The 13,506-nt window shown below is 38.8% G+C and overlaps 1 protein-coding gene and 1 pseudogene across 1 annotated transcript in view; both read right to left on the reverse strand.

Annotated features, from left to right (window-relative positions):
* DTNB (dystrobrevin beta) overlaps positions 1-13,506 on the reverse strand; it is a 256,908-nt gene that overhangs the window by 133,926 nt on the left and 109,476 nt on the right.
* Positions 4,157-6,988, reverse strand: LOC129539973 (developmental pluripotency-associated protein 3 pseudogene; annotated as a pseudogene).

Raw genomic sequence — 13,506 nt, forward strand, 5'->3', positions numbered from 1 at the left:
TCTCCTCCCACCCCCAATCCCTCCCAGCATCAGAGTCTTTTCCAGTGAGTCAACTCATCGCATGAGGTGGCCAAAGTATTGGAGTTTCAGCTTTAGCATCAGTCCTTCCAATGAACACCCAGGACTGATCTCCTTTAGAATGGACTGGTTGGATCTCCTTGCAGTCCAAGGGACTCTCAAGAGTCTTCTCCAGCACCACAGTTCAAAAGCATCAATTCTTCAGCGATCAGCTTTCTTCACAGTCCAACTCTCATTAGGTTAAGGGAATTCTTCTACCCCTATATTACTAAGGTATAGTGTGTGTAAATGTTTAAATTATTAATGAATATGGGATCTTAATAACTATTTATTGATTATACAGATTTAATCCATCAACCTATGAATATGATTAAATTATAATAATCTATCTCTTGTTGTTTAGTCGCTCAGTCGTGTCTGACTCTTTTGAGACCCTATGGACTATAGCCTGCCGGTCTCCTCTGTAGTGAGCTGCCATTTCTTGCCATTTCCTGCTCCAGGGATCTTCCCAACGTAGGGATCGAACCCACATCTCTTTCTTGGCAGGCAGATTCTTTGCCACTGAGCCACCTGGGAAGCCTATCTTTAAATGTTGGAATAAAACAAGAGTGGTCATGATCTTTTGGATACACTATGGAGATAAGTTTCATATTTTGTTTAGGCTTTCATCTGTGTTCATTAGGATAGCCTGTAATTTTCCTTTCTTGTCCTCATAACGTTTTGGTACCAAGGTAATTCTAGCCTTAAAAATGAAATCAGAATGCTCATTATTTATTTTTCTAGACTTTGGGAAATTTTTTTAACACTGAATTCTTTTCTTTGAAAGTTGAAACTTAGGTAAAGTTGTTCAGGCCTGGTTGTTTCCTTTGTATAAATATTTTAAGCTACTAATTCAAATTCTTTAATGATTATACTAATATTTACAGTTTTTATTCCATCTTGAATCAGTTTTAGAAAGCAAGGTTGTTTAGTAGTTGCATATTCATGCTGTTGTATATATATAGCTGTTGATTTCATCTTTTTATCTTTTGTAAACTTTACCTCTAGTGAAGCTTTTTTTACTGTAATAAAATATACATAACATAAAATACATCATTTTAATCTCTCATAAAATGAAATCTATGAGATCTATTTTGCCCTGAAATCTATTTTCTGAGGTTAATAAAGTTTCACCATGTTTCTTTGGTGAGTTCTTAGCTTGGTGTGTCTTTTGTTTTCTTCTTTCTTACTGAGATATATAGACATACAGCACTGTATAAGTTTAAGATGTAGAACATGATGATTTGACTTATACACATCATGAATTGATTACCACAATAAGTTTAGTGAACATTTATCACCTCATATAGATATAAAATAAAAGAAAATGTTTTTTCCTTGTAATGCGAATGTACAGCATTTACTCTCTTAACAACTTTCATATATAACATATAGCAGTGTTAATTTTCTGCTTTTTTTATCCTTAACTTTCAACTTTGTGTATATATTTTTTATATTTTTGCTGTTTCTTGTAAATAGCATACAACCAAATTTTTAAAAAACATCCACTTGACAATCGTTGCTTTTTATCTGAAAATTTTAGTTAGTTCACAGATTACTAATACATTTGGATTTGTTTCTATAGCTTGTTATTATTTTAGTTTCTTCCTTTTATTTTTGTCCTTAATTACTTTTTAGGTTTTATCTTTCTCATTTTGTTTTCCTTTTTGGGGCAATTATATACTCTTTGAGCAGACTCTTCTGGTGGCTGGTTTTTTTCTTTGTCTGAAACAAAGTATTGTTTACTGAGAATTTAGTGTCACGTTATCTAAGAGGTGCTTTGCACACATTCAGAGGCTCATTTAACCCTCCCAATATTTTATGAATTAGATATTAACAGTCTCAATATTATAGGTTCATATAAATAGGCCTGTCTTACTTTTTTCACAGTACAACACAGCCCTCTGCCAAGTAAACTTAGAGAACATACAAGGGATCAGAGAGATCACCTGGGGCGGTGAAACTTCCTTGCAAAAAGTCAGAAACAGACTGGGGATGCAAGTACTACACTGGGGATCGTGAAGGGGGCGCTTGGCTGAGTAGAGGTGGGGACACTCAACTGAGGGCAGCTGCAAGGACATAGATACCTGTGGACCAGGCACTAAGATATTCTGAAACTTTTTTGCGATCAGATGACTATATTCTCAACCAGCCTCAAGCTAATTTCTTGCACAGCACAGTCTTTACCTCAGGGTACTTGACTACAGACCCTGACACTTGGGAGCACTTTAGCCTAAAGAAAAAGTTCAGGACTGGTGTCTTGGAGGCCATTCCTGTCCATTCACTTGAAATTACTCTGAATACATCATCCTGAGCCACCACTGGTGGGGATTCAGGCAGAAACATAAGCCTCCTCAGAGAAGTCAGAGACCTCCTCTAAGCAATTTAACATGAACATTTTACACAACCTTAGTCAGTATCTGTACTCTCATCTTGTAACTTAAAATCCTTTAATTCTAACCATGCCTCAACTATATTCATAGCATGGTTGATTAGATCTTCAGCTGCATCTTATTTTCAGACCAATAAAATTATTAGTCATTATTATTTTACACATAGTGCTTATTTAAATTTACTCACATTTACTAACTCTGTTGTGCACCATTTCTTATACTCCATTTCTTTCCTATTGCTTCAATTTATTTTTTCCCCAAAGCAAATCTTTTGTTAGTTCCCTTAGCAACAGTCTGTTGGTGGCAAACCCACTGAGAAGTTTTCTGAAAATATATATTCTTTCTTTGCTCTTAAACAGACTTGCTAGGTATAGAATTCTAGGTTGATCTTTTCACGCTATCCTTCAAATTCTTCAATGGACTTTCACATTTTCCATTTCCCAGTATTTGTGTTCAATATTCTCTATCCTGATTAATTTCCTCAGACTTATTTTCCATTTCCTAATTTTTGCTGTAGCTGTCTTTAATTTGCTATTTAACCCCTCCACTGAGTCTAACCTTATTATTTTTTATTTCTGGAAGTTCATTTTGTTCCTTTGTCATAGACTTATTCCTTTTTCAAATGTCACTATTCCTAAACTTATTTCCTTTATTTTTAAAATGTACTCTTTTCTAAAGTCCGTGGCACACTAAAGGTACTATATGTTGTGCTAGCTGATTCTCCTTCACAGTAGATTGTTTTATAATAGAGTTTGCAATATTTGAAAATAAGCTCACCTTTAGTGGAGACTGTTTTTTGTAGGAGAATGCTATTCGTACTCTCTCTGGGCCAGAAGAGTAATTTGAGCCCCTCTTTCACAAGGAGGCAGCCCTTCTAAAATTTTAAACTTTACAAAAGTACCAGTTCTACTCACCTTGAGTAGACCCAAGTTAGATTTTCTATACCTCAGAGGCACTAATAACCCCAACCACTGGCCTAACTTCAGTATCCAATCTGATAAATCCTGGGGATACCACAATTTGGGACTTAATTTTTGATAGCCAAGAATTTCTCTGACTTTTCTTCAAGTTGAATTCTGCATTTCAGTTTTATTGTTATTTTTCATCCTGCATGCATATTTTTCACTGGGGATGGAAGGCTATAGTTAGCTTCTAATTCCCTCTTTGCTCTCCTTAACCACAAATTCCAAGTTGCTATTTTTGTTGATTTAAGTCACAACTTACTAAAAATCATCATATATCTTACAACCAATATTTATCTACATTCAGCATTGGTTTTCTGAATTCTCTTCTTTTTGTTTTTCCCTCTTAAATCCCATTACTCTCTCCTTGGTTCATTTATTTTCTTTCTACAATGTATCTTTAAATAGCTCTTTTGGCAAAGGGCTTTCAAAGTCCTTAAATTCTGAAAACGTTATTATAGCATCCACACTGTTGAAGGATAGTTTGGATGAGAATAGAATTTTAAGTTCAAATTTATTTTCCTCAGCCCCTTGAAGACATTCTGCTGTTATTTCTTAAAACCGGTGATTAACCTAATATCATTTGGATTCTTTTTTTTGTCCCCCCCCACCCCCGCCACTTCATGCACTATGTGGATTCTTAGTTCCCCAACTAGGGATGGAATCCTAGTTCAGTTCAGTTTAGTTCAATCGCTCAGCTGTGTCTGACTCTTTGCGACTCCATGGACTGCAGCATGCCAGGCCTTCCTGTCCATCACCAGCTTCTGGAGTTTACTCAAACTCACGTCCATTGAGCCAGTGATGCCATCCAATCATCTCATCCTCTGTTGTCCCCATCTCCTCCCGCCTTCAGTCTTTCCCAGCATCAGGATCTTTTCAAATCAGTCAGTTCTTCACATCAGGTGCCAAAATATTGGAGTTTCACCTTCAGCATCAGTCCTTCCAGGCCCCCTGCATTGGAAGTGCAGTCTTAACCACCGGACTGTCAGGGAAGTCCCTGGATTCTTTCCATTTTCTTTTTAAATTTTCTTTCCTTCTTTATTTTTGGTTGTGTTGAGTCTCCGTTGCTGCTTGTGGTCTTTATGTAGTTGTGGCATGGCTTCTCTTATTGAGGAGCATGCACTTTAAGATTTTGAGAACTTTTTTTTTTTTTTTTTGGGGGGGTAAGTATTGTTCATTTAATACACAGCTAGCAAAAACAAGTCTAAGATAAGAACAAGGATTTATCTTAAAAGTTACTCAAATAAGTCTCAAGTTTTATTCAGATCATCTATAAACATACCTATTCGCTACTGAAAACTGAAACAGCGCATCAGAAAATTTTATTACTATTTAACACACTAATAATGCTCTGGCCAAGCCAGCCAATGTTATCTTTACATTCCTTCCCAAGTTAATTTGTTTCAAATTCTTAATATTGAGTTTCATCTTATAGCGAACTTAAGGTTTAAGAAACAGGCAATACCTGAGACTTAATTAGTACTTCTTGGTGTCAGATCAAAGTGGAACTAGTGTATACTCAAATCATTTCAAATCCAAGCTACATATAGATTCCTCATACATTAACTGTACTAAGGTAGAAAAGAGATGCAAGTAAAAAAGACAAATTTACAATATACATTATCAAAATATTGATACAGTCTTTCCCAGGCTGCTTCATAATGAACCAGCAAGAAAACAGTACAAGAATAAGGTTTATGACTCATTTGATTCCATGGCATAATTTCTATATATTGTGTTGTAATAATTCTCATAATTATCATCAGAAGGATTTCTCTTAAACTGGCAATAACTACAGGTACACTGGAATCTTCGCACTCTTGATCGAATCTCAGTGTCCTCCTGCTGCTGTAGTTCTCTTTGAGAGTCAGAATGAGGAACTCCTTTGGCATAGCGAAGTCTAAGTGATTCAATCAGCTTTTGCATCCTATATCTCCGCTCACTCAAGAGCGTTCTCACTCCTCTCCACCTACTGGGTGTTTTATGACTAGGTAACTGCCCGGTTGGTTGAGATGGGTATTCTGGTAGATACGGCAACTTGATACTAGGGTTGAGAGTCAAGTTACTGAGGTTCGTTGCTAACATTTCAGAGAGTTGAGTGGCACCCTGCATTGCCTGGGACGCATCATCGATGGATGTTTTAAGAGACTCTAGGGTCCAGGTTGGGTTATCTTCTGATGAATTCATTGGAAGTCTAGTCAAAGCTTGAAGCTCCTCCTAGATCTTTGGGTGCCAGTCGAGAACTTTTTTCTTAATCACACTTTTTATTAGTATTTTCTCTAAATATGTCTACCTCTACATTGGCTTTTTGCAATTTTGTGGGATTTAGGTTTTTTTTTCTCTCTCTTTTTTGTTTTGTTTCTCTTATTGTTCTTTTCTTGGCATAGGTATTCTTTAATATATTTAAATCTTTTAAAATACTTCTATTTAACTCTGCATTTCTGTTTTATTTTCTCCTCCCCCTCCCCACCTTGTTAGTGTGTTTTCTCTTCTTTGCTTTATTCCTCAGTTGGCTCTCTGCTTTGGTCTTGTTTTCTATTTCATGTTTCAGTTAGTGTTGTTTTTAATTGGTTGGTATTTTTTATTTTCTTTGTTCACCAGGTCACTCTCTGTAGTCTTCTTTGGACTGGTTTGGTTTTGTTTGTGTGTGTATATATGTTCCTTTGCTTTTGTTACTATTCACCTGCTATTGCATCTGCCATTTGTCTAGGGTTCTTTTTTTTTTCCTAGTTTTTTATTTATTAGTTTTAATCCTTTTTATTCCCTTGATAAATGGCTTGTGGGATCTTGGTTCCCTGACCATAGATCAGGCCTGAGAATCTGAGGAAGCACTGAGTCCAGGACACCAGACTGCCAGAGAACTGCTGATCCTAGGGAGTGATAATTAGTGAGGACTCCCACGAAGGCCTCCACCTGTACCCAAGACCCGGCATCACCCAACTGTCAGCAGCACCCAGGGCAGGACGCCTCACCCAAACAACAAGCAAGACAAGAACACACACCCAATCATCAGCAGACAGGGTTCCCACAGACACCCTAATACCTACCACCTCACACAACCCTGCCCATCAGGGTGGGAGAAAAGCTCACCTCCTCCCACCAGAATGCAGGCACAAGTCCCTCCCAACAGGAAGCCTGCACAAACCACTGGACTAACATCACCAACAGAGGGCAGAGACCAAAAACAAAAGGAACTAAGACCCTAGAGCCTGAGGGAAGAAAGAAAGAAAGTGAAGCTCAGTCGTGTCCGACTCTGTGACCCTGTGGACTGTAGCCTACCAGGCTTCTCCGACCATGGGATTCTCCAGGCAAGAATACTGGAGTGGGTTGCCATTTCTTTCTCCAGGGGATCTTCCCGACCCAGGGATCGAACCCGGGTCTCCCGCACTGGAGGCAGACGCTTTAACCTCTGAGCCACCAGGGAAGCCCCAGGAGACCTCAAACACAGTAAGATAAAATGGAAAGACAGAGAAATATTGTACAAATGAAGGAACAAGGTAAAAACCCACAAGACCAAATAAATGAAGAGGAAATAGGCAAACTACCTGAAAAAGAATTTAGAGTAATGAGAGTAAAGATGACCAAAATCTTGAAAACAGAATGGAGAAAATGCAAGAACCATTTTAACATATTTAAGAAGGACCTAGAAGAAATAACAAATAAACAGACAATGACAAATAATGCAATTACTGAAATTTAAAATACTCTAGAAGGAATCAATAGCAGAATAACGGAGGCAGAAGAAAAGATAAGTGAACTGGAAGATACAATGGTGGAAATAATTGCTCAACAGCAGAATAAAGAAAAAAGAATGAAAAGAATTGAGGATAGTCTCAGAGACCTCTGGGACAATATTAAATGCACCAGCATTTGAATTATAGGGATCCCAGAAGAAGCGAAAAAGAAAGAGAATCAGAAAATTTTTGAAGAGATTATAGTTGAAAACTTCCCTAATATGGGAAAGGAAATAGTCAATCAAGTCCAAGAAATGCAGAGAGTCCTATACAGAATAAACTCAAGGAGAACCACACTGAGACACATATTAATCAAACTGACAAAAATTAAACACAAAGGAAAAATATTGAAAGCAGCAAAGGAAAAGCAACAAGTAACATACAAGGGAAACCCCATACAGTTAACAGCAGATCTTTCAACAGAAACTCTGCAGGCCAGAGGAAATGGCAGGATGTATTTAAAGTAATGAAAGGGGAAAAATCTACAGCCAAGATTACCCTATCCAGCAGGGTCTCAAAATTCAAAATTGATGCAGAAATCAAAAACTTTACAAAGAAAAGTTAAGAAAATTTAGCACCACCAAACGAGCTTTACAACAAATGCTAAAAGGACTTCTATAGGCTGGAAACATAAGAAAAGGAAGAGACCTACAAAAACAAACCAAAAACAATTAAGAAAATGCCAATAGGAACATATATATCAATAATTACTTTAAATATAAATGGATTAAACTCTCCAACTAAAAGACAGACTGGCTGAATGGTTACAAAAACAAACAAAAACATATATGCTCTCTAGATACTCTTATCTCTTGATGCTGGGTTCCGGGAGAATTTCTTTTCCTGATCTTTCAGTTCAACAATCTGTTCTTTAGCTATATCCAGTTTGCGCTGCAGCCCATCTAGTGAGTTTGTTCAACAACTGTATTCTTCATTTTCATTATTATTTATAGTTTCATAACTTCTACTTCTTGTATTAAGCATGAAAGTCTATCCTTGGTCCTCTAAGGAAATTAGACTGACCTATTTTTAAAGTTTCTTTCTGACTGTTCTAACCCACAGCGTGTAGGTCTGCTGTTTATATTTCACTCTGCTAAGCTCCCTCTGGGTTTTCATGACCATGTAAACATCTCCCATGGGACTGTTCACTTGCCATCTTAGCCAATAGTGGCCTCCTTGCTGGGGGCCTCATGTTGAATCTTTTCTGACAAATTCAGCTGAGAGCTCCAGGGTCTCAGTAGTAGTGATGACCTCAAACAGGCACTGTTAAGCAGTTCCTTTCTGCAACTTCTCCTTTACATACACCCCTTCACTTAAAAATGTTTTATGGCTTCAGGTCAGGAACACTTCTTTTCAATCTTGAGAAGATAATTTATTAAACTTAATTGTTTATAATTTCTATGGGCTTAGTACAGAGGGTAAGTGGGAAAATGTGTTTGGTCAACCACCTTGAAATTGGGTTTCTTACTTCTTTAAATATAATTTCTATGCATTCTCTTTAGCCTCCTTCTGGAACTGTTATTAGATGGCACTCCTCAACCTATCCTCCATGTCTTTTTTTCCTTCCTATTACTCTGTCCTTCTGTCATGTGTTTAAGAACAATTTTCTGCTCTAGTATCCAGCTCACAAATCTTCTCTTAAGTTACAAACACTGATAATCAGCCCACTTAATGAATTTCTTATTTTGAAAATCAAACTTTTAAATTCCAGAATCAATACTTAGTTATTTTTGGTAGATAAAATAGCTTGGAACTTCTCTGGTGGCCCAGTGGTTGAGGCAGTGCACACAGGTTCGATTCCTGGTCTAGGAAGATCCCACATGTCACAGAGCAACTAAGCCTGCGAGCTGCAACTAGAGACCATATGCTACAGCTACTGAAGCCTACACACCCGGAGCCCATGCTCCTTAACAAGAGAAGCCCAAGTACCACAGTGGAGAAGAGCCCCTGCTCACCACAACTAGAAAAAGCCTGCTCTAGAAACAAAGACCCAATGCAGTCAGAAATAGTTAATTTTTAAAAAACTGTGCATATCTCTCCAAGAGTTCAACTACACAATTTTAAAATCTAGTTCCACTTGTTCTCTGAATTCTATGTCCAAAATAAACGCTTCTGCGATCTCCTTTGCATAGCTGTTTCTGGTGATTTTTAATGAAGTGCTCATCTTTGTAGTCAAGGCTCCTTGTTGAGACAATCTATCCTATCTGTGCTCATGCTTACTTGAAAGGGAGAAGCAGGACTTGTTTTCAGTGAGAGGGAAGGAAGGGACAGAAGGTGCCAACCTCATGGAAAAGCTTTGTAGCTAGTCTTATGAACACAGGATCCCTAATCTCCAAGAATTCACCAAGCACCTCTGCCTCTCCAACCCAAGGTCCTGTGTACACTACATCTGCCTGAGACACCTGTATCACCAGGCTATACCACCAGAGTCACTCTGTCACTTGCTCTGAGCCCCTCTCAGCTGCCCATATCAACTATTTCCAAGCATGGACACCCTAAATGCTACTCCTATCCTCAAGAGCAATACTTTCCTGCCCTTGTTTCTCACTTATGAGACTATACCTAGGTAGAATAAAAAGTAATTAGTTCACATATGGCTTCTGAAACATGCTTAAAAATTATAACCTCTTGACCCATAAAAAAGGAACCACTGCTATTTCAACTGGCTCAATAAGAGCTGAGGTTGGAGTTGTGTAAAGAAAAGGAGAACTTGGCTTGAGCAGCAAACAGTTTCCTTTTCAGGAAAAAAAAATTATACAGATTTGCTGGCATTCAACATCAACAGACTGACATTCCTATGTGCACCACAACAGCCAATATAGTATTTATGGTTCCATACACATCAACCCGGGGGTTGGGAGGGGTACCCTTGAAGTACCAACAATTGCTACGTTAAGCATAAGTAAGTTATAACACTCTTCTGGACTCAGGAATTCCACTATTAAAACTATACCATAGAAAAACTCTCTGGGCTGCATGAGATGACCTGTACCAGAAAATCCACTGAAGCTTTGTTTGGAAAAGTAGAAACAAGTTGAATGTCAGTCAATAAGAGAATAAATTAAATGTGGTATATTAACAGAACTGAATTTTATATGGCATTGAAAATAACCATATCAGTATGGAGATCATTTTATAAACAATGTAGGTGAACAAAAGAAGCTACAGGATGATGCTATTCTGATGAAGTCAATATACAGAATATAGAAAAATGGTACTGAAGAATTTATTTACAGGGCAGCAACAGTGGCTCAGACAGTAAAGCGCCTGTCTACAATGTGGGAGACCTGGGTTCAATCTCTGGGTTGGGAAGATTCCCTGGAGAAGGAAATGGCAACCCACTCAAGTACTCTTCCCTAGAAAATCCCATGGACGGAGGAGCCTGATGTCCATGGGGTCGCAAAGAGTCGGACACGACTGAGCAACTTCACTTCAGTGGAGAAACAGATGTAGAGAATAGACTTATGGACATAAGGAGAGGGGAGGAGAGGGTGAGATGTATGGAAAGAGTAACATGGAAACTTACATTACCATATGTAAAATAGACAGCCAATGGGAATTTACTGTATGGCTCAGGAAACTCAAACAGGGGCTCTGTATCAACCTAGATGGGTGGGAAGGGGCAGGAGATGGGAAGGAGGTTCAAAAGGGAGGGGATATATGTATACTCTGATGCTGGGAAAGGTTGGGGGCGGGAGGAGAAGGGGACGACAAGAATGAGATGGCTGGATGGCATCACCGACTCTGTGGACATGAGTTTGAGTGTACTCCGGGAGTTGGTGATGGATAGGGAGGCCTGGCGTGCTGTGATTCATGGGGTCGCGGAGAGTCGGACACGACTGAGCGACTGAACTGACTGAACTGATGGCTGATTCATGTTGGGGTTTGACAGAAAACAACAAAATTCTCTAAAGCAATTATCTTTCAATAAAAAATAAATTTAAAAATATGAGAAATAATGCTATATGTTTTAATGGTCACACACGTGTAATAAAAATACAAAAATATGAATTTAGTGTTAAGCACTAAATTCAAAGCAGAGGTTATTTCTGAGGAACGGTGAAAATGAATATATATTATGGACCTCTTTCCATATCTGAACATACATATCTAGTTCAGTTATTTCGGATGTTACACAGAATTCCACAGATATAATTATACACACACACATACACACACACACACATATAAATTTCACCATTTAATTACTGTTGGATATTTTGATCATCTCTTCATACTTAAACCCTGATATACTTGGTGCAAGGGTCTTTGTGGGAGAATTCCTATATGGAGAATTGCTGGGTCAAGGGTTATATGCATTTAACATTTTATCTCTCAAATGTTGCATCAGTTCACACTTTTACCAAGTCCTCTTCTCCACATTCTTGCCAAAATTGGACATTATCAATCTCTCACACTTTTTGCAAGTCAAGGAAGACAAAATGAACATTCTCATGATCAAAAGTAGTTTAAAAACTGGAACAAATGGGAGATGACAACTTTATAAAGTTCTTTAACAAACACATGGGGTACACAGGCTGGCAACATACTAAGGACTTACAAGCTAAAAGAATATACAGACAAGTGAACAGATAATTACAATAGCATAAGTGCCTCCTATTCAGTATGCCACAGCAGAGCATGAAAAGACACATAAATCAACTTGGGGTTCAGGAAAACAGGCAATGGCTGAGCTGAAGCTTAGAGGCTGAACAGAAGTTGGCAAGGGAAATTGGGGAGGATGAGGAAGAGAGGAGACAAACGTAGCTAGAACAACAGATTCAAAGATATAAAAGTAATAAAATATGATAGAACAATAATTGGAAATAGTTCAGCACTGTCACAGCGCTATCTATGAGCTATAGCTAAAGGTGCCAGTCCAAAGACACAACTATAGAAGCTTTCAGAACATTACTCCATTAACATAAGATAAGACCCCAGCGTGTTAAAAATCATCCCTGATTTAGACGCTGCTTCCAGCATATACGGAGCAGACAGTTCTCTGACTCACGTGCAGTAACAGGCTGCATGTCAGGGTAGGATGAGGAAGGAGAGCTATGACCAATACTTCAGGTTTGGGCCAAACAGGGTCTGGTCAGCTAAGACAAAGAAGGAGAAGCACACAAGGGTACTATGGGAGAAGTGTCACAGGCATCCAGAGTCCCGCGGAAGGGAGGGTGGAGGTTAGAGAAGGCATGAAGGTCAGAAAACCCATAAGATCCACCGTGTGCTTCTTCGTACGGCAGCACTTTCTGCAGCCTGAAGCAGAACAGGTACGAGAAATGCTTATGGAATGATTGTCAGGGCAGAAAGTTCTTTGCCTGACTGAGACAGCCCACTGACACCTGGGCACACAATATCTCCAACAGCTGTCACAGACAATGCCATAGCTGAAGGCAGGAACAGAACCAGAAGTCAATTAACACCATACGTGATACAGATGCTCCATGGCCGAGAACCAAAGACTATCACCACTATTAAAATATTGGCTCTGAAACGGTGTTTCCCAACATTATCTGAAGATTTAAAAATTCCTATGGTATCTGTTTAAAAATAAAACAGATTTCTCTGCCTCAACCCAGATCTACTAATTTAAAATTCCCAAAGGCAGAGACCTAGTGCTCTGTATATCTAAAACAAGCTGCCCAGCTGATTCTTTTCAGGCAATTTTGGGAAGTGCTGATCCAGAAGTTCTTGCCAAAACAAAAGTTAAAAAAATAAAGGTATAACTATTGGGAAATGATTACGTTACTGTTTCCCACAGGCAATATAGTTATCTACTTAGAAGTCTAAGAAAATTGACTCATGCTTCCCTGGTGGCTCAGCGGTAGAGAATTTGCCTGCCAATGCAAGAGACATGAGTTTGACCCCTGGTCAGGGAAGATCCCACATGCTGCAGAGCAACGAAGCCCATGTGTCAACTACTGAGCCTGTGCTCTAGAGCCCAGGGGCTGAAACTACTAAGGCCACATGCAGCAACTTCTGAAGCCCACACACCCAAGAGCCCATGCTCTGCAACAAGAGAAGCTATTGCAATGAGAAGCCCATGCACTGCCACTAGAGAGCAGCCCATGCTCACCACAACTAGAGAAAAGCCCAGGCAGGAACGAAGACCCAGCACAGCCAAAAATAAATAAGTAAAAAATTTTTAAAAGGAAAATTGACTGAAAAAATTATTAGAACCATGTGTTGACAGAAAAGCTAGTGAGACTTCAAGATAGAAATGTCTATAGGACCACTGAATACAGGAGTCTTAACCTGGACCAGAAGCCTGGGCTGGAATTCAGAACTGCAAAAATCTGTAAGTGCTGGAGGGTGGGTGGGGAGGGTCATCTAAAATCCGGTGTTTCACTATGTGAA

This window comes from Moschus berezovskii, chromosome 11 (assembly GCF_049115385.1).
Source record: "Moschus berezovskii isolate FMDL1 chromosome 11, NW_MosBer_1.0, whole genome shotgun sequence".
NCBI classification, from domain to species: domain Eukaryota; kingdom Metazoa; phylum Chordata; class Mammalia; order Artiodactyla; family Moschidae; genus Moschus; species Moschus berezovskii.